Source organism: Macaca nemestrina, chromosome 7, assembly GCF_043159975.1.
Source record: "Macaca nemestrina isolate mMacNem1 chromosome 7, mMacNem.hap1, whole genome shotgun sequence".
Taxonomy (NCBI): domain Eukaryota; kingdom Metazoa; phylum Chordata; class Mammalia; order Primates; family Cercopithecidae; genus Macaca; species Macaca nemestrina.
In genome coordinates this window covers 66,492,914-66,515,553 of record NC_092131.1, presented here as the reverse complement: position 1 = coordinate 66,515,553, position 22,640 = coordinate 66,492,914, and the positions used below count along the sequence as shown (strand labels likewise).

General features: G+C 35.8%; 1 long non-coding RNA gene and 1 other non-coding gene across 2 annotated transcripts; one reads left to right on the top strand and one right to left on the bottom strand.

Annotated features, from left to right (window-relative positions):
• Positions 1–1,199: 1,199 nt before the first annotated feature.
• Positions 1,200–22,629, bottom strand: LOC139364302 (uncharacterized). Its single transcript, XR_011625915.1, has 3 exons — positions 20,524–22,629; positions 19,580–19,678; positions 1,200–3,455 (listed from the first exon to the last, which is right to left on the bottom strand). It is a non-coding gene; the product is annotated as an uncharacterized lncRNA (long non-coding RNA).
• On the top strand, positions 11,108–11,237 carry LOC112426685 (small nucleolar RNA SNORA31). The gene has a single exon (XR_003018069.2). It is a non-coding gene; the product is annotated as a small nucleolar RNA SNORA31 (small nucleolar RNA).
• Positions 22,630–22,640: the final 11 nt, after the last annotated feature.

Here is a 22,640-nt window from a genome sequence, read left to right as displayed (position 1 = left end):
TTTGTTTTGCTTGGCCATAAATTGGGTGTATAAAAATTTGCTACCATCCTAATATGTAATTATCCTTCCATGTTAGATTCCTAGTGATACTCAGGTATTTCAGAGAAAATATCAAGAAAAAACACTGACCCTGCCTTGCAAACACCTATCATCAGATATTTGTTCCCTATGTATTCAAGGTTAGAACATTTTAAAATGTAAATAAATTATACATAAAGGTAGACATGATGATTAGCCACTTACTATAAGAGACCAAGAACTAATATTTCTATAACATTTAATAACAAGTTATTCCTATACACATTTTCTTCAAGAATTTTAAGTTACGTAGGCAGATGTCATTTATTTTCCCCATATTTTTGAATAAATGTAAAAGAATTGTCATTCATAAAGCATCATAATTACTGGTGATTAACTGGATAAATTAAAAATAACTTATGTATGTCAATTTTTTAAACTATAGAACAGGAACACAATGTTCACTTTTTCTATTTCCAAGGGTTTCTACAAATACCAAGATAAGGCAGGAGAAAAGCAATTGCATACCGTAAAGAATTTTTCTTCTTTGTCTTCTTTCCTACATATACAGCATGAGGTAATTACTAAATTTCTTTCTGTAAAAAAAAATTGTATTGCATAAGCGTATGATATTATTGACTGTTTATGAGTAGGTTTTCAACCTGGTTTAGAATTTTTTCTAGGTTATAATTTATGTGGTGTTAATATTTTTGTCTCTCTCAATATTCATCCAGTAGGATTTAAAAAAAAAGTCTAGTTTTGTTTTCCAACTTGGATTTACTCAAGTTTAAGTTTGACATACTTTATTTTTCTTCTTGCTTATCTTTAAGAGGAATCAAGAGAATTGTTGGATCTATCAGTGTTTTCAGGGGAGACATAACTAAATAACAACAGAACATTTATTTTTATACACACACACACACACACACACACACAGATTTTTTATTTATTTATTTTTATTTATTTTTTATTTTTTATTTTATTTTATTTTTTTTTTGAGACAGAGTCTCGCTTAGTCGCCCAGGCTGGAGTGCAATGGCCGATCTCGGCTCACTGCAAGCTCCGCCTCCCGGGTTCACGCCATTCTCCTGCCTCAGCCTCCCGAGTAGCTGGGACTACAGGCGCCCGCCGCCTCGCCCGGCTAATTTTTTGCATTTTTAGTAGAGACGGGGTTTCACCGTGTTAGCCAGGATGGTCTCGATCTCCTGACCTCGTGATCCGCCCGCCTCGGCCTCCCAAAGTGCTGGGATTACAGGCGTGAGCCACCGCGCCCGGCACACACACAGATTTTTATGTTGGTCAGAGAAACAACATCTCTTCTGTCAAGCCTAGGAAGTCTTAGCCCAAAAATAGAATGTTAAACAATATATACTGATGTTAAAGGAATAATGGATACTTCGCTTTATACATATTCCTAGTAAACCAAGATTTTATAGTTGTAGTAATTGAAGCACTTTTAAAAGCACAATTTCATTAGAGTATAATCCAGCTAAAATACCATTTACAAAGGTTTGGGTCATCATTTTTATTACAAATGGTTTTAATCAAAAGAAAATGCTTAGAGGAATGGAACTGACCAGTATTTTTTATAATGCAACAGCTCCCCCATCTTACAGACAAAAGAATATAAACTATTCTTTGTTGATATATAATATTAACAAGGTCTATATCATGTAGAGTTAATTAAATTTTATTTTCTTAAGTTCTGTTGGACTTGATATATTTTCTTTTCTCTTGTAAAAAGACAAATCTTATCATGGATATATATATTCCAGAAGTATCTGTTATATCTACATAATCTTCTGAGAAGGTAAGAATTCATACAGAACACTGAAAATGATAGCTCAGCCACTAAGATATTAAAATTCATGTTGTAAGGATGAATAAATACAGTATCCTGGATATTCTAAGGCTTTTTTTTTAGCATGTTCTGGGAAAATACTTTTTCCATTTATCTCTTTGTATGCTTTAAAGTGATGTGTTTCTATTTGCAGTCTTTTTAAACATTTTCTCATATTTTGGTCATTTAATAAATATTTAGAGATTTCTCTTCAAAATTAGTTTGACTCGATATTTGAGCAAATATTTGTTCTCCATTTTTCATCTTGCAAAAAGCTAAAGAAAATGCTTAAGCAATTTACCTCAGATCACCTTTATAATGATTACGTAAACAATCCAATTTAAAACTCTAAAAGTTATTTACTCAAGACAACTCAGGTGAAAGGATTATTTTTTGACATTCTAAAAATTGTAGCTGCATATTTATAAACGAATATTCCTGAGATGATTTTTCCATAATATACAAATTAAAATTTCTTACTCTTAAAAGTTCCATCGGGCCCTATATACTACAGAGTTTTTCTATATTTCATTAGTATAAAACAAACACAAATGATATGAGAGCCAGGAAGAAAATGCCTGACACATATAATAGTATAATGAATAAATTAAGAGATAATTATAGATTTTTAAAAAATTTTACAATGTAGGTATTTAGCCAACTAAAATAAAGCACACTTTCTGAAAACTCATATTTTAACATTAAGTCCACATTAACATGATTCCATTTCAGAAAAACCCCCACCTTACCCCCACACCTACACCACCAAGATTTTTTGAGAGTATTTGGCAGAGGATATATTGGTCAAAGCTCTTGAATGTTTAATACAGCCGTATGAGGACACTTTTAGAACGCTGTAGCCAGTGGTATACTGCGACCAGCATGTTGGCTAGCTGAAACCAATTATGCCCATTTCTTCCCAAATCTGTGTTCATTGATCTGATTATCACCACATCCATGCCAACATCTATTGTTTTCTGACTTTTTAATTGTGGACATTCTTGCAGGAGTAAGGTGGAATCTCACTGTGGTTTTAATTTGCATTTCCCTGGTGATTAGCGATGCTGAATTTTTTTTGTTAATGTTTATCGGCTGTTTGTATATCTTCTTTTAAGGATTGTCTATTCATGCCCTTTGCCCACTTTTTAATGGGATTTTTGTATTTATTTATTTATTGCTGGTTTGTTTGAGTTCCTTTTAAATTCTGGATACTAGTCTTTTGTCAGAGGCATAGTTGGTGAATATTTTCTTCCATTATGTAGGTTGTCTGTTTACTTTTCTGATTATTTCTTTGTTGTGCAGAAGCTTTTTAGTTTAATTGAGTCCCATTCATTTATTTTTGTTTTTGTTGCATTTTCTTTTGGTGTCTTAGTCATGAATTCTTTGACCAAGCCAACATTTAGAAGAGTTTTTCTGGTGTTATCTTTTAGAATTTTCAGGTTTCAGGTTTTATATTTAAGTCTTTGATCCATCTTGAGTTGATTTTTGTATTAGGTGAGAGCTGGGGATCCAGTTTCATTCTTCTACATGCGGCTTACCACTTTTTCCAGCACGATTTACTGAATACAGTATCTTTTCCCTAATATATGTTTCTTTGCTGCAAAATAAAAGATACTTAGAAATACACTTAACCAAGGGTGTGAAAGATCTCTACAAGAAAAACAACAACAAAAACAAACAAAAAAAACTGCTGAAAGAAATCATAGATAATACAAACAAATGGAAACACATCCCAAGATCATGGATGGAAAGAACTGATATTGTGAAAATGACCATACTGCCCAAAGCAATCTACAGATTCCATGCAATTCTGATCAGAATACCATCATCTTTCCTAGCAGAACCAAAAAAAAAAAAAAAAAAAAAAAATCCTCCTAAAATTAATATAGAACAAAAAAATGAGCGTGAATAGCCAAAGCAATACTAAACAAAAAGAACAAATTTAGAGGCATCACATTTACCAATTATGCTACGAGGCCATAGTAGCCAAAACAGCAGGGCACTGGTATAAAAATAGGAATGTAAACCAATGGAACATAATAGAGAACCCAGAAATAAAGCCAAATACTTACAACCAACTGATCTTTGACAAAGCATACAAAAACATAAGATGTGCTTTATAATTTAAAAAAAAGAAAATTGCTGAATATTTAAATGAAAGTAAAATAAATTTGGAACATCTGTTTTTCATCAGTTGGTCCTTTTACTATTTATTGTAGGTAAGTTGTAGCCTTAAAAATAGTGGTTCTCAGCCAGGCGCTGTGGCTCACGCCTGTAATCCCAGCACTTTGGGAGGCCGAGGCGGGTGGATCACAAGGTCAGGAGCTCGAGACCAGTCTGACCAACATGGTGAAATCCCGTCCCTACTAAAAATACAAAAAATTAGCCAGGCATAGTGGTGCGTGCCTGTAATCCCAGCTACTCAGGAGGCTGCGGCAGGAGAATCGCTTGAACCTAAGAGGCGGAGATTGCAGTGAGCAGAGATCATGCCACTGCACTCCAGCCTGGGCGACAGAGTCAGACTCTGTCTCAAAAAAAAAAAAAAAAAAAAAGAATAGTGGTTCTCAAAATATAAGAAGCAGAGAATCACCTGGAAGGCTTGTTAAAACAGATTCCTGAGTTTCTAGTCCAGTAGATCTTGGGCAGACCTGAGAATTTCCACTTCTAAAAATACGGCATTCTAAGGACCACACGTTGTGAAGTGCTGCTCTAAAATTGCAAGAGTTCTAAGTATTGACTTTATCAACGGTAACCACCCCAACACTGACAGATCACCCAAATCTTTGACACATGAATGCTAGTTAATAAACCTCAGTACCTTTAAGAAGTATAATTTAAATCTTATTGAGGTTATTATCCTCAACTAGTTGACCCACATAATGGAAAACACAAAGAGCTCAGATGATATTAAAAATAATTTGGATATTTTATGATATTCAGCAAGTCAAACAACGATTCTGAAGTTGCTATTTCCTATGTTATAAAATAATACTCCTATAATGTTAATATTTATCCATAAAGTATTTGTCCTTGGAATTAAAGTGTGTGTTTGTACTGTTAGAGGAAAACCTACACCTATCTAAAGTCCAGCAAAAATTGTGGTAATTGGTGAGGGGAAACCACAGTGTGCCTGAACTGTTTTGTTTCATTTTATTAATTTTTAAATTGAATTTTTATTGTGTTTTATCATTTATTTAGTTTTTTAAAACAGTTGTCAACCCCTAATTTGTTTACAGATTTTTCTTACATAGCTTTTTATAATAATACATCTATCACAGGACCTTTGTGTCTCAAAGGTAAGACATTTAAATAATTTTACTACATTCCACAGTCCTAAATTGAATCTAAAGTATCAGTAAGGAAAGTCATACAAAAATAAACGGAAGTATTTATGAAAGAGTTAGGACAAGACAATGTGTACCAGCTTCTGTTATTCTTCTAGAAAGAAGTGTTCCTCCTTCTGCTTGGAGTTAATCTCTACTAGATAGAATACCCTGTAAACTCCTTAGCCATCTTGCTTCAGCAATTTATTTACTCTTGTCTTACTTCCTTTGTGTTGCCATAACAAAATACCATAAACTGAGTGGCTTATAAACAACATACTACTATTGATTTCTCACTGTTCTTGAGGCTGGGAAGCCCAAGATCAAGGTCCCAGCAGATGCAATGTTTGGTGAAGGTTGTTTTTTTCATAGATAGAGACCTCATTGTGTTCTCACATGATAGAAGGGACAAAGAAATGTTTTCATATTTGAGGCCTCTTTCATAAAGGCACAAATCCCATTCATGAGGACTCTGCCCTCATGACCTAATCAACTTCCAAAAGCCTTAGCTTTTAATACCATGTACTATGAATTGGATGTGATTTGTCTGCACGAAAACTAATGTTGAAATTTAATTGCCAAAGAAACAATATTGGAAGGTGGGACCTAGTGGGAGTTGTTTGGGTCAGGGCAGTGGATCCCTCATGAATAGATTAATACCATCACAAGGGAGTCATATTTTATTCTTGAGAAACTAGATTAGTTACTTTGAGAGCAGGTTGTTATAAATCAAGATTGCTCTTCATGTTTAGTCTGTTTACACACATCCAGTAACCTTTCTACTTTTGCACCTTGTCTTGTTGCTGCACATTGCCCTTACAGAAGCCAGGCAGATCCCAGCACCATGCTCTTGAGCTTTCCAGTCACCAGTGTCATGAGCTAAACAAACCTCTTTTCTTCATAAATTACCCAGTCTTAGATATTCTGTTATAGCAACAGTAAACAATCTAAGACACCATCAATTTGGGGGTTAGAATATTAACATACAAATTTGAGGGGAATAGTAATAGTAATTCTTTTTTAGGGCATAGTAATTCTCTTTTCTGTATTTTTATCCTTTATTTCTTGGTAAGACGTGACTTGAAAAATCCTTTAGCCCCATCCACCTGCACTTAAGTCTTCTCATTTGGATGAATGATCTATAATCTTGTCTTTGATTTCTCGTCGATCATTTTTTTTCCCTCAATAAGGAGGGTCTGGCTTCTGCTCCCATCACTCCACTGAAAGTGTTTTGTTAACATCATCAGTGATGCTCTATAAATCCTCTCACTTTACTCTTTATGTGACAACTGTCTATCAAGTTTTGGTACTGTTTGCCAATTCATTTCCTGAAATTCTTTATATCTTTGCTTTTCTTGATACATTATCAGGTCTCAATTGAAATATATTGCTTTTCAACTTATTTTCATCATTTTTAAAATAAATTCCTTGGCTATGTTATACCTCTGGGGTCCATCTTTAGTCAGATGTTTAATTCACCAACTCTCATTTAGTTCCATGATTTTAAAAATCATCTATAAGTTAATAATGTTCCAGTTGTATCTCCATCCCAGATTGCTCCCCTGTACTCAATTTTTATATCCAAATGCCTCCTGACAATTTTTGTTTTTAGGTAAACGCATCCAAAAAAGGAATTAGCTCTTCTTACCCAAATTCGATTTCTTTCCACATCTACATATTGGTGTACCAAAGACCACAAAATGTTATTTCTAGGATTTGAAGTTGGAACATAGACAAAATGTGGTATTAGCAGTTGGTAGTGAATTAGGAAAGTTATGTAAGATGATCATATATGAATTATGAATCATGTTCTCTGATGATCAAGCAAGATAAAAGTTTATCTGAAGATAAAGGTTCACAAAAACCCAATCTAGAGAGAGCAGCAGAAATGAGAGACTGTGAAAAAAAAAATGGAGATGTTTTACCTGTTTCCTCAGATCACTTTAGTTCTTTTGTACAACCTTTTCTTGGATTACCGACGATAGTCTTATACAGTTCTAGTAAACTCTGCTTGAGATACTGGGGGTAAACCCTATCTCTTTAATAGTGATCTAATTGGACATTAAACCCCATAAATATTAACTTCTTATAAACTTTAAAATCCAATCTTTCCCCCACAATTCATAGTCATACCCTTTTATTTACTGTTTTAACTACTTTGATTTTTCTTTAGGAAGTCTTTTTTTTTTTTTCATTCATCCTTAGCCATACCTTCATCTTCCATACTGCTGAAGGATTATTCCTTCTAAAATAGAAACCTATATTTATTATTCTGCATGAGACCATTTACTAGCTCCCTGCTGATTATCATATGAGGTAAAACTCCTTGGCAAAGTATGCAGATCACTCCACGTCTAGAACCAGGCCTCAAAATATTAAGAGCCATGTGTAAATAACATCCCACAGCCAACATCATGCTATAATAAATGGGCAAAAGCTTGAAACATTCCTCGTGAAAACTAGAACAAGACAAGGATGCCCTCTCTTACCACCCCTATTCAACATAGTATTGATGCGATACCACATTTTCTTTATTCAATCTATCAGCTAAATGATAAGAACACATGGACACACAGAAAGAAACAACACACACTATGGCCTTTTGGAGGGTGGAAAGTGGGAGGAGGATCAGTATCAGAGGAACAGGAAAAATAACCAATAAGTACTAGGCTTAATACTTGGGTGATGAAATAATCTGTACAACAAACTCCCATGACAAGTTTACCTATGTAACAAACCTGCACATGTCCCCTGAAATTAAAATAAATGTTAAAAAATAAAATAAAAGAAAACAGAATGAAAAAACAACATAGTATTGGAATTCCTGACAAGGACAATGAGGCAAGAGAAAGAAATAAAGGGCATCCAAATAGGAAGAGAGGAAATCAAACAGTGTCTTTTTGCAGATGACATGATCCTATATCCACAAACCCCATCGCCTCAGCTCAATAGCTTCTCTGATAAACAATCTTGACAAAGTCTTGAGATAAAAAATCAATATGCAAAAACCACTAGCATTCCTATAAATCAACAGTAAAGTTAAGAGTCAAATCAGGAGCATAATCCCATTCACAACTGCTACAAAAAGAATAAAATACCTAGGAATACACTAGGGAGGTGAAAGACCTCTACAAGGAGAACTACAAAACTCTGCTCAGAGCAATCAGAGATGACACAAACAAATGGAAAAACATTTCATGCTATTGAGTAGGAAGAATCAATATTGTTAAAATGGCCATACAGCCCAAAGAAATTTATAGATTCAAAGCTATTCCTATTAAACTACCACTGGGATTTTTCAAAGAACTAGAAAATATTATTTTAAAATTCATATGTAATCAAAAAAGAGCCTGAATAGCCAAGGCAGTTCTAAGCAAAAATAACAAGCTGGAGACACCATGCTACTCAACTTCAAATGGTACTGCAAGGCTACAGTAAACAAAATAGCATGGTACTTGTACAGAAGGACACATAGACCAATGGAACAGAATGGAGGCCCCAAAAATAAGAGTGCATGCTACAACTATCTGATCTTCAACAAACCTGACAAAAACAAGCAATGAGGAAAGGATTCCCTATTAGATAAACAGTGCTGGGATAACTGGCTAGCCATATGCAGAAGATTGAAACTGAACTCCTTCCTTACACCATATACAAAAATTAGCTTGAGGGATTAAATATTTAACTGTAAAACCCAAAACTATAAAAACCCTGGAAGACAAGCTAAACAATACTATTCAGGACATAGGCATGTGCAAAGACTTTGTGATGAAGATGCCAACAGCAATTGCAACAGAAGTAAAAATTGACAAATGGGATCTTCTTAAATTACAGAGCTTCTGCACAGCACAAAGAAACTATCAACAGAGTAAACAGACAACCTGTAGAATGGGAGAAAATTTTTGCAAACTATGCATCTGACAAAGGTCTAATATTCATCATCTTTAAGGAATTTAAACAAATTTCCAAGAAAAAATAAGGAATCTTAGCAAAACATGGGCAACTGACATAAACAGACACTTTTCAAGAGAAGATATACGTGTGGCCCACAATCATATGATAAAAAGCTCAACATTATTGATCATTAGAGAGATGCAAATCAAAATCACAATGATACCATCTCGCATCAATCAGAATGATTATTATTAAAGAATCAAAAAAAAAAAAAGAAAAAGATGCTGTTGATATTGTGGAAGAAAAGGAATGCTTACACACTACTGGTGGGAGTGTAAATTAGTTCAACCATTGTGGAAGACATTGCAGCAATTCCTCAAAGACCTAAAGACAGAAATATCATTTGATCCAGCAATCCCATTATTGGGTATATACCCAAAGGAATATAAATCATTCTATTATGAAGACACATGCATATGTATGTTCACTGCAGCACTATTCACAATAACAAAGGCATGGAATTGACCTAAACATCCACCAACAGTAGACTAGATGAAGAAAATGTGGTACATATACACTATGGAATGGCACACAGCCATAAAAAAATGAGATCATGTCTTTTGCAGGGACATGGATGGAGCTGGAGGCCATTATCCTTAGCAAACTAATGCAAGAACAGGAAACCAAATATTGCAAGTTCTCATTTATAAGTGGGAGCTAAATGATGAGAACACACAGACACATAAAGGGGAATAACACACACCTGGGTCCATCAGAGAGCGGAGGGTGGGAGGAGGGAGAAGTTCAGGAAAAAAAACTAAAGGGTAGTAGGCTTAATGCCTGGGTGATGAAATAATCTGTAAAACAAACCCCCATGACATAAGTTTACCTATGTAACACACCTGCACATGTATCCCTGAACTTAAAATCAAAGTTAAAAAACAAAAAACAAAACAAAAAACAAGCAAACAAAAAACACAACAGGGCCTAACCTCACATTATCCTGTGTGCTTACTGCCTTGTACCTTTCTATTTGGTTCATGCCATCTTTGCTGCCTAAAATACCCTTTTCTACCTCACTGTGTGGGTCATCCCTACTTACACTTTCAGACCCAATTCAAGTGTCCACTTTTGCAAATGTTCCCTGATCTGCCACATAATTATTCCTTTTTTTTTTGTAATACACAAACACACTCACACCCTCACACTGACACACACATACCCATTTATTCTACTCTATTTCATTTATTTATGTCTTTCTTTTCTTCATTCCAGAATATGAGGTCATTGTTGATGGAAAAGAACACTTCATTATTTATCAGCATTGATTTGTTTGTTATGATCTGCCTATACTCAGAAAATCATAGGTTTAATCCAAGGCACAGCTAGGTTTCAGGATCCTAATGAATATCCACTGGCCTATGTTTTAATCCATAATCCAATTCGCCTCCTCTTCAAGAAAGAGTACAACTTAAAAATTATTATAATTCTTACTGCACCTGATTTAATTGTGAACTCATAAATTCTGTCTTGTTTAGATTAATGATTCTCTTCACAGCACTTCAAATTGTGACTCATACTACTATGTTTACTTAGAACTGCAATTTATCTTTTCCTACTCAAATTCCATAAATATTTTTTAAAACAAACGTCTTTTCTCTAAATGTGGGTGAATCTCTGTTCATCACAACAAGGAATCTCATTAATATGCTTTGGAGAGCCAAGAGGAGTCAGTATAGTCTAATTGATTTATTCCTTTCTCTGCTTCTCTCCAAGCTTACAGTTTTTGGACATCAGTTTAGTTTAGTTTTGTTTTGTTTTTGTTTTATTAAACTTAAAAACAGTAGTTGAAATACCTGATCTAAAAATCCTTTTCTAACTTTAAGTTTTTATTCTTGGGAAATTCAAGCATTTCCAGATACGAATAAATGGAGTAATTTGTAAAGTAATTATTACTGACCTGTATGTATTCATATTGTTTAAAGGCATATATTATTTTTTGTATAAGCATAAACAAAAATGCAGTTAATCATGTATTTATCTGACAGACCTGGAGCAGTTACTGGATGCTGTTAATGTTTCCACTATAGATGCAAGAAAAGTGTCCCACACTTTCTGTCTGTCTGACTGTGACAGCCAAGATTAAATTAGGTAGGACAGTAATTCCAGAAACATGGCTTGGAGGGAGATAATGTTCATGACACAGAAACAATCTTGTAAACAGCAAATATTTTGTTTTATTCCAATAAAGGAATCTAAAATTTGAATTAAAAATACATTTATAAACTACTTTTCATCTTCTTAGACTGTAAATATCAACAAAACATTTTCATTATAATAACAAGTATAAATCACAGGGGCTGTATGTGAAATTAAGAGTAAATGTGAATTGTGTCATTATAATGTTGACTAAATCAGAGATACAGTACAATTAAATGTCAGATTTGATAAAGTACTTATTCAGTTGGAGTTAAGGTTAATAGACTGTGCACCAAGATTGTTTCATCATTACTTCATGCTTATGAAGTCTGAAACAGAATCAGAACAGGGAATAATCAGTTGCCTTTTTATCATGATTGCTAAATTTAAAAGACTTCTGATTGTCTTGGATTTCAGTTTCTTAAAGGCAGGTATTCTGTTTCACTTATTTCACAGTTATTAGCTTAGGACAAATAAAACAAAAACATATTTTAAAATAAATATGATCTACCCCTATTGAACAATATGTTCCATGTAAATTTTATGTATATAAACATATGGCTCTAGTTAATATTAAAATCAAAGAGGAGAAATTTAGGCAGGTGTTTGATATCACAAAACAAATGGTTAAAAAAAAAAGCCTGGCACATTATCTTATGCATTGTGACACTTAAGATATGAAATAATAAATACTAAATTTGAAAAGACAAAACATAAATTTAAGGATTCTTTGTACTGACTACATTTGAAAAAACTTATCATCTTATACAAATGTGATCTACATAGAATGTGAAACTCTGAATTTGCAGACTGGGTTATAGCTGAAACCACAGATACACTTCAGTACCTTGTGGATGATATTCACTCATTTTCTTTTCCAAAGTTTAACAACTTTGTTCAAATCTGGACTTTTGTTTATGGACTGCACTCATCAATGTTGCCTTTCAATCTGAGCTTTTACTTCTTAGTGTATACCATGGCATAGATGCATTGCACTAAGGCAAAAAAAAAAAAAAAAAAAAAAGTAGGGTGCGGTGACTCATGCCTGCAATCCCAGCACTCTGGGAGGCTGAGGAGGGCGGATCACGAGGTCAGGAGATCCAGACCATCCTGGCTAACACGGTGAACACCCGTCTCTACTAAAAATACAAAAAGTTAGCCAGTCGTGGTCGTGGGTGCCTGTAGTCCCAGCTACTCGGGAGGCTGAGGCAGGAGAATGGTGTGACCCCGGGAGGTGGAGCTTACAGTGAGCCCAGATCACGCCACTGCATTCTAGCCTGGGCGACAGAGTGAGACACCTTCTTAAAAAAAAAAAAAAAAGAAAAGAAAAGAAAGCAAATGAGCCCCAGTGGGAGAGATTTTCAATCAACAAAGTGTCCAAGACTTTATATATTTCAAAAAACAGAAAAATATTTTCAGGGAAATCAATATTAGCTTTCAAAGAGTAGTTGCCACTTCAACTAAGCATTTGCTCTATGATTATAAAATCACCTTGCATATTTTTACAAAGAAGAATGTTTTCACATTTACATAAACTAGTGTAGGCATGGCCACTCTACACATATTGTTTTTCTTCTTTGGCATTTAAAGTTTCACTGTAAGTTTCAACTGGAGTGTTCTGTGCAACATTTTCCAGAAGCTGCTTTCCTAACTATTCAAAGAGGTACTCTCCTAATTCTCCAGTTCCAAAGAGAGTCATTCCGACACAGGGCAGGCAAGCCCTGAAGTGGGGCTAAGCCAGCCAGGGTTCTTGAGTTTGCCCAGGAAAGAATTCAAGGGCAAGCCAGAGGTAGAAGGAAACAGCTTTACTGAGGAGGCAGTGTTACAGCTCCAGCGGTGCCGCTGCTCCGTGACTGCTCCTGCAAGGCTACCCCATACTTAGGTAGAGACTAGAAGCTCAGGGCAGTTTAGCAATCACATTTATACACACTTTTAATAACATGTAGAGTAAGAATCCTCTTACCAAGCATAAATCAGAAGTTTTTAAACAACAAAAGCAAGAAAGAGAACTTAGTTGCATACTATAAAGACAGAACCCAATAAGCAGAAATGAGTTGAAGAGGTTGAGGAATCCATCTCATAGCTCACTGGCAATTTTCTAAATGAATGAGGAAGCGTAGTACTACTGAATCCAATCAAAGTTTCCAAGATGAGGTCAGTAGAAAAAGAAACTGCCTTATTTTAGTTCACTGCCTCACATAAGGGTCTATTTCAAAATTAGTAAATTTTTTATTTTTTACATTATGAGCATTTTCACATGTTAGAAAAAGTTAAGATTTAAAACTGCATCTCACCATTTACCAAACTGAAAAATAAAACCTTAGTGTGTTATAAAGATCCATCATATGTGCCTGGGGGTATGTGCATGTTTTACATATGACTACTTCTCTTTTTAAGAAATCATTCATTTACCCTCATCTTATCTTATTAAAAATATAAAATAAACATCTCTGTGGAATATAGGACAAAGTTTCTGAAAATACAGTGTTTAAGTTTAAAAAAAGCATTTCTAGATAACATACAGAGAATTGTTTATGTATTACTGAATAACTATTAACTTAGAGTTTACCTTTATTGTTTGCTTTCTCCATTTTGTTCCGTTCTAGATCTGTCAAACTTTTTAATATGAAAGAAAACTGGAGAGTGATATATATCTTAGTAAATGAAGTCTATATCAGGAGGTACCTAATCCTAAAGCATACTGTTATGAAAATGAATGAATGAATAAATGTAATGCTAATATTTTTACACTTTTGGTTACATTATTTAGTATTAAAAAATAAAATAATCTTGAAAATATTCAACAAGAAAATGTAGCAAATCCTCAAAATTGTAAAATTATAAAAGGTAAGCTGGACACACAAATTTGAAAAAAATACAGAAAAGACTACAATGCCATATAATTTTTCACAGTGATTTTTCATGCGATTTCTTTTATTTCCTAAATTCTGTTGACAATAACACTATTATAAAATATATAATAAGTTCTCATAATCAGAGTCATGTTAATTTTTCAACAATGTATTTTTTGGTTTTAAAATGTTCTAATGTTACAATATTACAAAATGTTAAAACATGCTAAGCTAAACACAAAATAAAACAATAATTTATGTTTTTGCATATCCAAGCAGAAATTAAATATATACTAGTTATAGCTCAATTAATAATTTATTAAATTAATAGTTTAATGTTGACAATAGACACATTTACTTTAAATAAAGTGGAAAAATACTGCATAGCAATATAATGCAGTTTAAAAACTATTAAACTAATCACATTTTCTACAAATATAAATGTTCATGATTATTTTAATAAACAGATGGTAAATAATTTAAAATCTATATTTAATATTTCTATGTTTATTTTCATATTACCCTATTTTTATTTTCAACAAATTTCTTAATATTTGTAACAATTAGTGTAATATTTTTCCCTCTGATGAGTTTTAAATACCTAATGATGGAGATTCTTTGTGTGTATATGTAAATAGGAGGTAGTTCCAGAGGTCTCAAAAAAGAACAAACTTGGACTTGATATATACATATATATATATATATATAGAGAGAGAGAGAGAGAGAGAGTGTGTATATATACCTATAGAGAGAGAGAGAGAGAGAAACTAGTCTGAAAGTCAAAGACCAGCTGTATAAAATCCAAGGAAACTTCTTTGATTACTTCATTCTAAAACTAGCCCTTTTAAAGGGGAGATAATTTAAGGTACAAAACTTCTAAAAAGCATTTTGAGAACAAATGGCGTCTGAGGAGAACAAGTTGGATATTGAAAATTTCGCTTAAATTTCATGTTTGAATTAATATATAATTTGGTATATGTATTATATATAATGGATAACATATATTACATAATATATATAATATGAGGGAAAATAAAAACATCAGTAGAATATTTTAGGTGTCTTCTCAAGGATTTTATCTCAAGAAGTTTTTATGAGCAGATTTTCTTGATTAAAAAGTAGTTTATTTTGAGAAACTGGGTTATCGGTACAATGCTTTAATATGATATTAGACATTCATACACAATTTAAGATAGACTAATGACAGGGAACAGAAATGTTATCTATGGATTACCTACTTCTGCTGGGTAGTTTATATACAGGTAGTCATTAATAACTGTCAATCAACCCTAAATATAAATATTCTCCCTTCTATTTGACATGCATTAAAACTTGAGGATTCAGGTGAGTTAAATAATTTACACAAGTAACACGGTGAATCTCAGAACCATGACTCAAACCCAGGTTTGTTTCATTCCAAAACTTTGTTTAGTAATACCCTGGGCTATACCTGGTACTGCAGTAAAAGACTTCATACAGACGTTTCACAGACTACCTCCCAAGGCAGTTAGAATGGATGTGGGAAAAATAAACCAGAAACTAAGTGCAATAGAGAAGCTATTACTGGAGTTAATAGGAGGTGGTTCCAGAGGTCTCACAAAAGAACACACTTGGGCTTGATAACAAATTGTAGTTGGCAAAATAAAAGCAAGATCATAATGTAACAACTAATTTGTTGGTCTATTAACCTCTACTAGACAGTAAGCTCTATTATGAGGGACAGAGGCCATGAAAATTATGGTCAGTCTTCTTTCTCCAGTGCTTAGTGCTATAACAAGGCATTCAAAGAATTTACATGGAATGAACAAAACTGCAAGCAGAGAAATAAAGGACCTTTGTGGAGAAAGAAGTTTGATGCTAACCAGTCGCAGAAAGGATTCCCTTTCATTACAGAAGTCACAGTCACTAAGAGCTGAGATATAAATCCAAAAGAACTTTAACACCAAGCTAGCCAAAAGACTGCAGTCAGTTACAGGGCCAGGAATATTATGGAAGCAAAACATCAGTAAAAAAAAAAAAAAAAGAAAAAAAACAGTAACTCAGTCTTCTCTCTAAACAGGCCGTGATTTAAAGGGGAAAAGAAAAAGAACCAGTGAAGAGGTTAAAAGGCAAATTACCTAATCATGTTTTAGAAATCTGTTAAAAATGATTGCTCCAAAAGAAATGATCTGATTTCATGTAAATAAAACTTACCACACATCATTTATTTTAATAAAACAGATCTTTAATAAAATAAATTAAAATTAATTCTTCCTTCTAAATCTATGGGGGCTTGTAAGAAAGTCCAACCATGTGGTTACAACCACGTGAGAGTGTCACATTACTGCCGACTTGTGGCCACCTGCCTGAAATTCAAGGACAGATTTTCAAGATGAATAATTAAGAAGCTGAATCTGCCTCAACCTTGAAGACAGATTCAGTTTTCTAATTTGGCACCGGAGGCCATTATCCGTAGCAAACCAATACAGGAACAGGAAACCAAATACTGCATGTTCTCACTTATAAGTGGGAGCTAAATGATAAGAACACATGGACACATAGAGGAGAACGACATACACTGGAGCCTTTGTGAGAGTGGAAGGTGGGAGGAGGGAGAGGATCGGGAAAAATAACTAATGGGTACTAAGCTTAAGGCCTGGGTTATGAAGTAATCTGTACAATGAACCCCCATAACACAAGTTTACCTATGTAACAAACCTGCACATATATTCCTGAACTGAAAATAAAAGTTAAAAGCTGGGTGCGGTGGCTCACGCCTGTAATCCCAGCACTTCGGGAGGCCAAGGAGGGTGGATCACCTGAGGTCAGGAATTTGAGACCAGCCTGGCCAACATGGTGAAACCCAGTCTCCACTAAAAATACAAAAAGTTAGCTGGGTGTGGTGGCAGACACCTGTAATCCCAGCTACTTGGGAGGCTGAGGCAGGAGAATCGCTTGACCCTGGGAGGCAGAGGTTGCAGTGAGCTGAGATCGTGCCACTGCACTCCAGCCTGGGTGACAGAGTGAAAGCTCCATCTCAATAAATGAATGAATGAATGAATAAATAAATAATAAAAGAAAAAACAGAAGTTAAAAAAAAAGAAAACCTGTCAAACTAAAGCTAAAAAGCCAAATATTTGTTATGTCATTGTACGGCAGATGCACTTGATAGCAATAACTCAAGCATACCCTGAGAAGGTCCCTATGGTGTAAGAAGAAGGTTTGTTTGGAGTTCGGACCTAAGAAATTCAGGAGTGGCCAACCTAGAGATTCACTCCTTAACTATGAGGGACTTCTGAACCCCTTGCCCATACCTTGGAACTCAGGCCATAAAGGGGACTGAGGATGTTTGTTTCGGGTAAAATGTAGGTTGCTAGCTAGAGATTCCTAAATGAAAACACTACATATCCTGAATGCTTTTTATAAACAGTAGCAGTTTTCCTGTCTAGCCCACCACTCCTGGCCCGAACTGTATATAACTCCTCAATAAACTCTGTGTCTGATTCACTGACTCTGGGTCTCTCCTTCTGCCTCTCAGACACGACGTCACATGTCATCCCTATTGGTGTTAATAGGAGTCTGGCATGACAACAGTTCTTAATCAGGCTTTTAACGTAAGTAAGTTGAAAAAATGAATGCCATAGACATTCAAACAGCTTATTATTTCTACCTAGTATGATTTGGTGTGCCTACCTGTACTCCTAAATCAAGTCATGATAACAATTATTCTGATGTTTTATTTTTAAGATAATTGCTTTACGACTAGATTCATTTAGAAAACAGTTTCACTACTTAGTGGAAATCTTTTTGAAATGCTAGCTATACACACACGTAAAATTTAAAAATATTTCTTTCAAAGGCTAAAGCTAGGTGTGAATAGTTGTTCAACAGCATTATCAAAACACAAAAAGGGAAAATATAAAATATAGTACCATGCTTATCATTCAGTTTGGTATACAAGGTAAGAATAATTGAGGTGGCCCTGCTTCCCATATGTATTAACATACTTTGCTAGAAAGTCTACTTTTTATAAATTAAGGTGGCTTCATATTCCTGATGTAGGCTGCTAGTCATTCATACTTTAGCTTAAATTAGTCTGATATAATTTATTTTTTATTAAAAGCTCAACTAGATCTGTCTACTATGCCTTAATGGGAGTTTTGGTGAGAAGTAGAAATTGAATTGTAATAGCATAGAATTCTTCTTTGGGTTAGATAGTCCTCGATAGCATGGTGAATTTTGGGGCTCTTGGGTAACTAAATAGGAGCAGCAGACAAATGTGAGGAGTTGACATCAAGGTGTAAGCAAATAAGCAAGAAAAAAATATTAACGGAGATGAAAGATAAAATTTACTTCTAACTTTCAGTATTAAGAATTGTCCTTTCTCTACAGCAATGCTTATCGCTGTAATAATTCTTTTCCTTTGATCTCTCTCAAAAACTCTCTGCTGAGAGATTATATTTAGGATATAACACATTGTATTTTTGTTTCAAAAAATTAGGTTCAAAACCCATTTTTCTTGGTAAAATAAATGTCCACTTCCATCCGGTAATGTATTGGGTTCTCAGTGCTAGTTCCAGTTTTCATCAAGCAGACCTTGATCTTTTAGTTCACTATTATGATCTATAAAGGTTAACATAAAAGACAGAGATACAGAAAGAAAGGAAAGGAAATGTGTTTTATATAAATCAAGTTTAAAAAATCAAGAAATGATAAAATAAGAAAAAAATATTTCTGTAACTCAAAAGAAGATTAAATACTAAATACATTTGGTTCTTTTTGTTCCAATGAGAAATCTGTTTACCTATGTATGCTAGAAATATGCTGGGGTCTTCAACTTTGTTTTGAAGTCAGCTGAAATATATTTTTGGTGAGATCTAGTTGCTAAAATACACTGTATTCTAGGACTTCAAGGTCAGTTGCAACATTGGAAATATGCTCCTAATATAAGCACACTTCTTTTTATATTTCAAAACTAGGTAGATTTATAAAAAACTTCAATGTTTGGATTTCGTTTATTCTGTTTAACTCGGATTTGTTTTTAATGATATCCCTTCATTTCAGAAACTTGTATTTCCTTGTTTCTTCATACCAACTTCCAGTTTTGAACTGTCAGATAACTTATTATATTATATTACATTATATTAGTAAAAATAATCAAAGGCTTGTAACTCAGTAGTGATTTCTCACCCAGGAAATTTGAAGTTAAGGTATTTCCAATTTACAATAAGCTTCTTCAGTTATATATAAAACAAATTAATGAATTAAAGTGATAACTTAGCACATGCTTTAATCCATGTAAATAAAATTCATAATTCATGCAAACTAATTAATGCCATTAAAAAATTAGATCATAACTTTTTTATTACTTTAAAGAGAAACTCAAATATTAAATAACAATATAAAGAGAAACTCATGTTATCTTTTGCTATTCATCACTTTAACTGAAAAACATTCACATCTCCATTAATTACCTGAAATTAGCAAAATACTCTTTCTTTCCCCAAATCGTGGATTATTCCAGGAAAATAGGCAGACCAACACTTATCACCATTAGCTCTCAGAAAAATGACCTGGGAGAACAAGAAAATCGACATTATCTTAAAAGTGATTTGACATATGGAGTAAATCAGGGGACACATTAACAAAGTAAGGCAGATATTCTATAGAGGTAACGAGTTAAATCTAAATTATTTATGAAAAAAATTATTTCTCTTTAAATGTCAATGTTTAAAGGAACCCTATTCTGCAAGGAACTTGTTTGAACTTTTAAAATTATGCCAACCTCAGAGTGGCTAATAACAATAGTTTTATGAGCAAATTAGAAATTCTTTTTGCAAACATCCTAGTTTTTGACCTGCTGGGGAATAAAATTTAAAGAAAAAACAAAACAGAACAAAAAAAACTTTGCTAGCTCTGACCTCCATTGGGAAAGAATATCCTGGTGTCTCTCCCGAGGTCTTGCCGTTTTCTAGCAACAATCATGAAACAAAATAGAAGCTTTCCTCTTCCCCTCTCTTTGCAAATTCTGATCAGCTTATGTAGGAGGGAAAAGAGCAAATGCTGAACCGGGAGAGTGAAAGTTATCTGGTTGTAGCAGAGATTTTTGAGATAAAATGAGGAAAGTAGAGAAAGGCACTTTCAAATATAATGCATGATACACAGGAAGGCTACAGGAAACAGAAAGAAGGTGTTTTCCTGGGCCTGGTAGGGCTTGAAAGAACAATGAAAAGTTAAGCATTATTACTCCCAGCATTAAGGAAACGTCGATTTCATCTTTCTCAAGCTGACCCCCACCCCCCCACACACAGTTTCTAAAACGAGTACACACACACACAAAATTCCAGTATAGCATTTGAACTTTGTTTTCTCCCAACCCTTGACTTCTTACAGCTAGCTTAGTGTGTCCCCTCCCTACCTCAGTCTGGACAACATAAAAAAGAAAACAGAAAGTTATTCAGCCCAGCGATGCAAGGTCTTTGGGTTTCTCATTCAACACTTTACACTTTGATCCCTGAGGTAACGGAAAATCCTTATCGCCTAGACTTTCATTGGTTCCTATCAGCTCGGCTGGAAAGGATGGCAAGTGGGACAATCCTGAAGAAAACGGAGTCACCCCCACGTCCTAAAGTACTTGGAAGTGCTCACTGGGATCTGCCTGTACTCCAGGCTGGTGCAACTCCACCGCCCTCCAGTGAAGTCCCAGAAGTGATCAAGTTTAAAGTGAAAGGAGGATGGAAGCATTATTTCTCCCTGTGCCTCCGGAGTCTGTGGCTTCAGTTTGCTGCAGGTTCTCTCCGTGGACTTCTCAGAAACCTCAATTTTCCACTTCGAGGGACAGAAAGCTACAAGGAAAACGCTGATGGCTTTGGTGAAGATTCTCCTGGACTTCAGTGGTGTCCTCTGGTACATCTGTCCGCGGTGTCCCTTTGGTTTATTTCTGTGGTCTTACTGCGCAGTCCCCCGGCGGCTGGGAATTTGGCTCTCCAGCTCTCCAACTCAAATCCTGAGCCTCCTAAGCTCCCGCGGAGACCCCGAAGTCCCGGATCTGGCGCCGCTCGCAGTCCTGGAGGGAGGCTGCAGGGCTAGAAGTGCAGTCCCGGAGCTGCGCTACTCTGGAAACCAAAGCAGCCAGACGTGGCTTGAGTGGATTCCTAAGCCCAGGATTGGATCGGGAGTACCAGGGGCAGAGAAGGGGAGCAGAGGAAAGAAAGGAGATGTGAGCAGTTTCCACCTAAAGCACTTCACTCCTCGGGTTCTTCCCCTACAGAGATAGCTGTGTGGGTCTTTCTTACCCGTGGGTGCAGCTGTGCGCCTTTGGGGTGAGCCCAAGGTTGTGCTCGAGTATACGCGCGCCTGTGCACTTCCAGGGCAATGGTAAAGCCTGGCAAAGCTTTTTGGAACAAAACGAAAGAGCTCCCTATCCATGGAGGCCACCGGCATGGGCCTTTGCCAAATAGGGCAGAAGAAACCCTTGTTAGCCAGCTTCCTTTTTGCAACTTCCTACTCTTCCATTGCCTTTGGGGGTACAGACTGGTGTCTGGGCTAGCTAGGATCAGAGCTGAGAGCGAAGGTGCGCGCAGTGTCCGAAGACCACGTGCTGGTGAACCCACAATGAGAAGCGAAAGGGTTTCAGGATTTTAGCAGAAAGGAAGAGCAAGATTTCACTTAGGGTTCTTTAGAAGAAAGAGTTAACTTTGCTTACTGGCTTTTTCAGGCTGGGCGGAGTGGGGATATAGGGTCGGGGAGAGAAGCACTGGGAGTCTTGTCGGAGTCTAAAGCAAAACCAGGCGAGGGCTCCGGGCAGATCCATTCCCGCAGGGCCCTGTCTAACCTCCTTTCCAGTCGCACCTCTTTTCTGCTTTAGACCCTGCTTCTGTACCGGTGACCTTACAGACCAGGTCTGGATTATGAAGATTGTTGGGCTCCCTTTCTGCCCTTGACATACTAAAATGTGACAAACTGCAGTATTCGTAATGTCTGATGCTGAGCTGATTCCCAAATATAAATGTTCTTTACAGAATCCGCTCCCATCTGATTAGTAAGCAAATCACCACCCACAACTAAGGGGACAGCGGAAGCCAGCCTCAGATGACTGAAACCCCCAAGTCAGTAGCTCTCCTTCTCAAAATTTCCGGCGGGTTATTATAACTAATGCCTTTTCCCACCTCCCTAAGCAGCCGAAGCTTGACTCAGTGATGATTCTCTCTATCCCACAACCGAGAGGAAGTGGGCGATCAGCAAATTGCCCTTTTGCAGGAGGCTGGGGACGCCCCTGGAAGTTCGCTTTCATCCTCCAGGTTTTCTGCCTTTTCCCTTCCCCCTTCCTGCAACGCCCCCGCGCCTCCTCAGCCTGGGGATTTCCCGGCGCTTCGCCCGCCCTCTCCGCACCACCCAGATAAATCGGTTCAGAACTAGTCTGGCTGGGAGGCCCGAGGGCTGAGAGCAGCTGACCGGCCCCGGCCGGGGTCTCACGGACTCTCGGGGTCTGGCCGACACGGCCGCTCCCGTCACTGCGGCGCGGGCCGAGCTCAC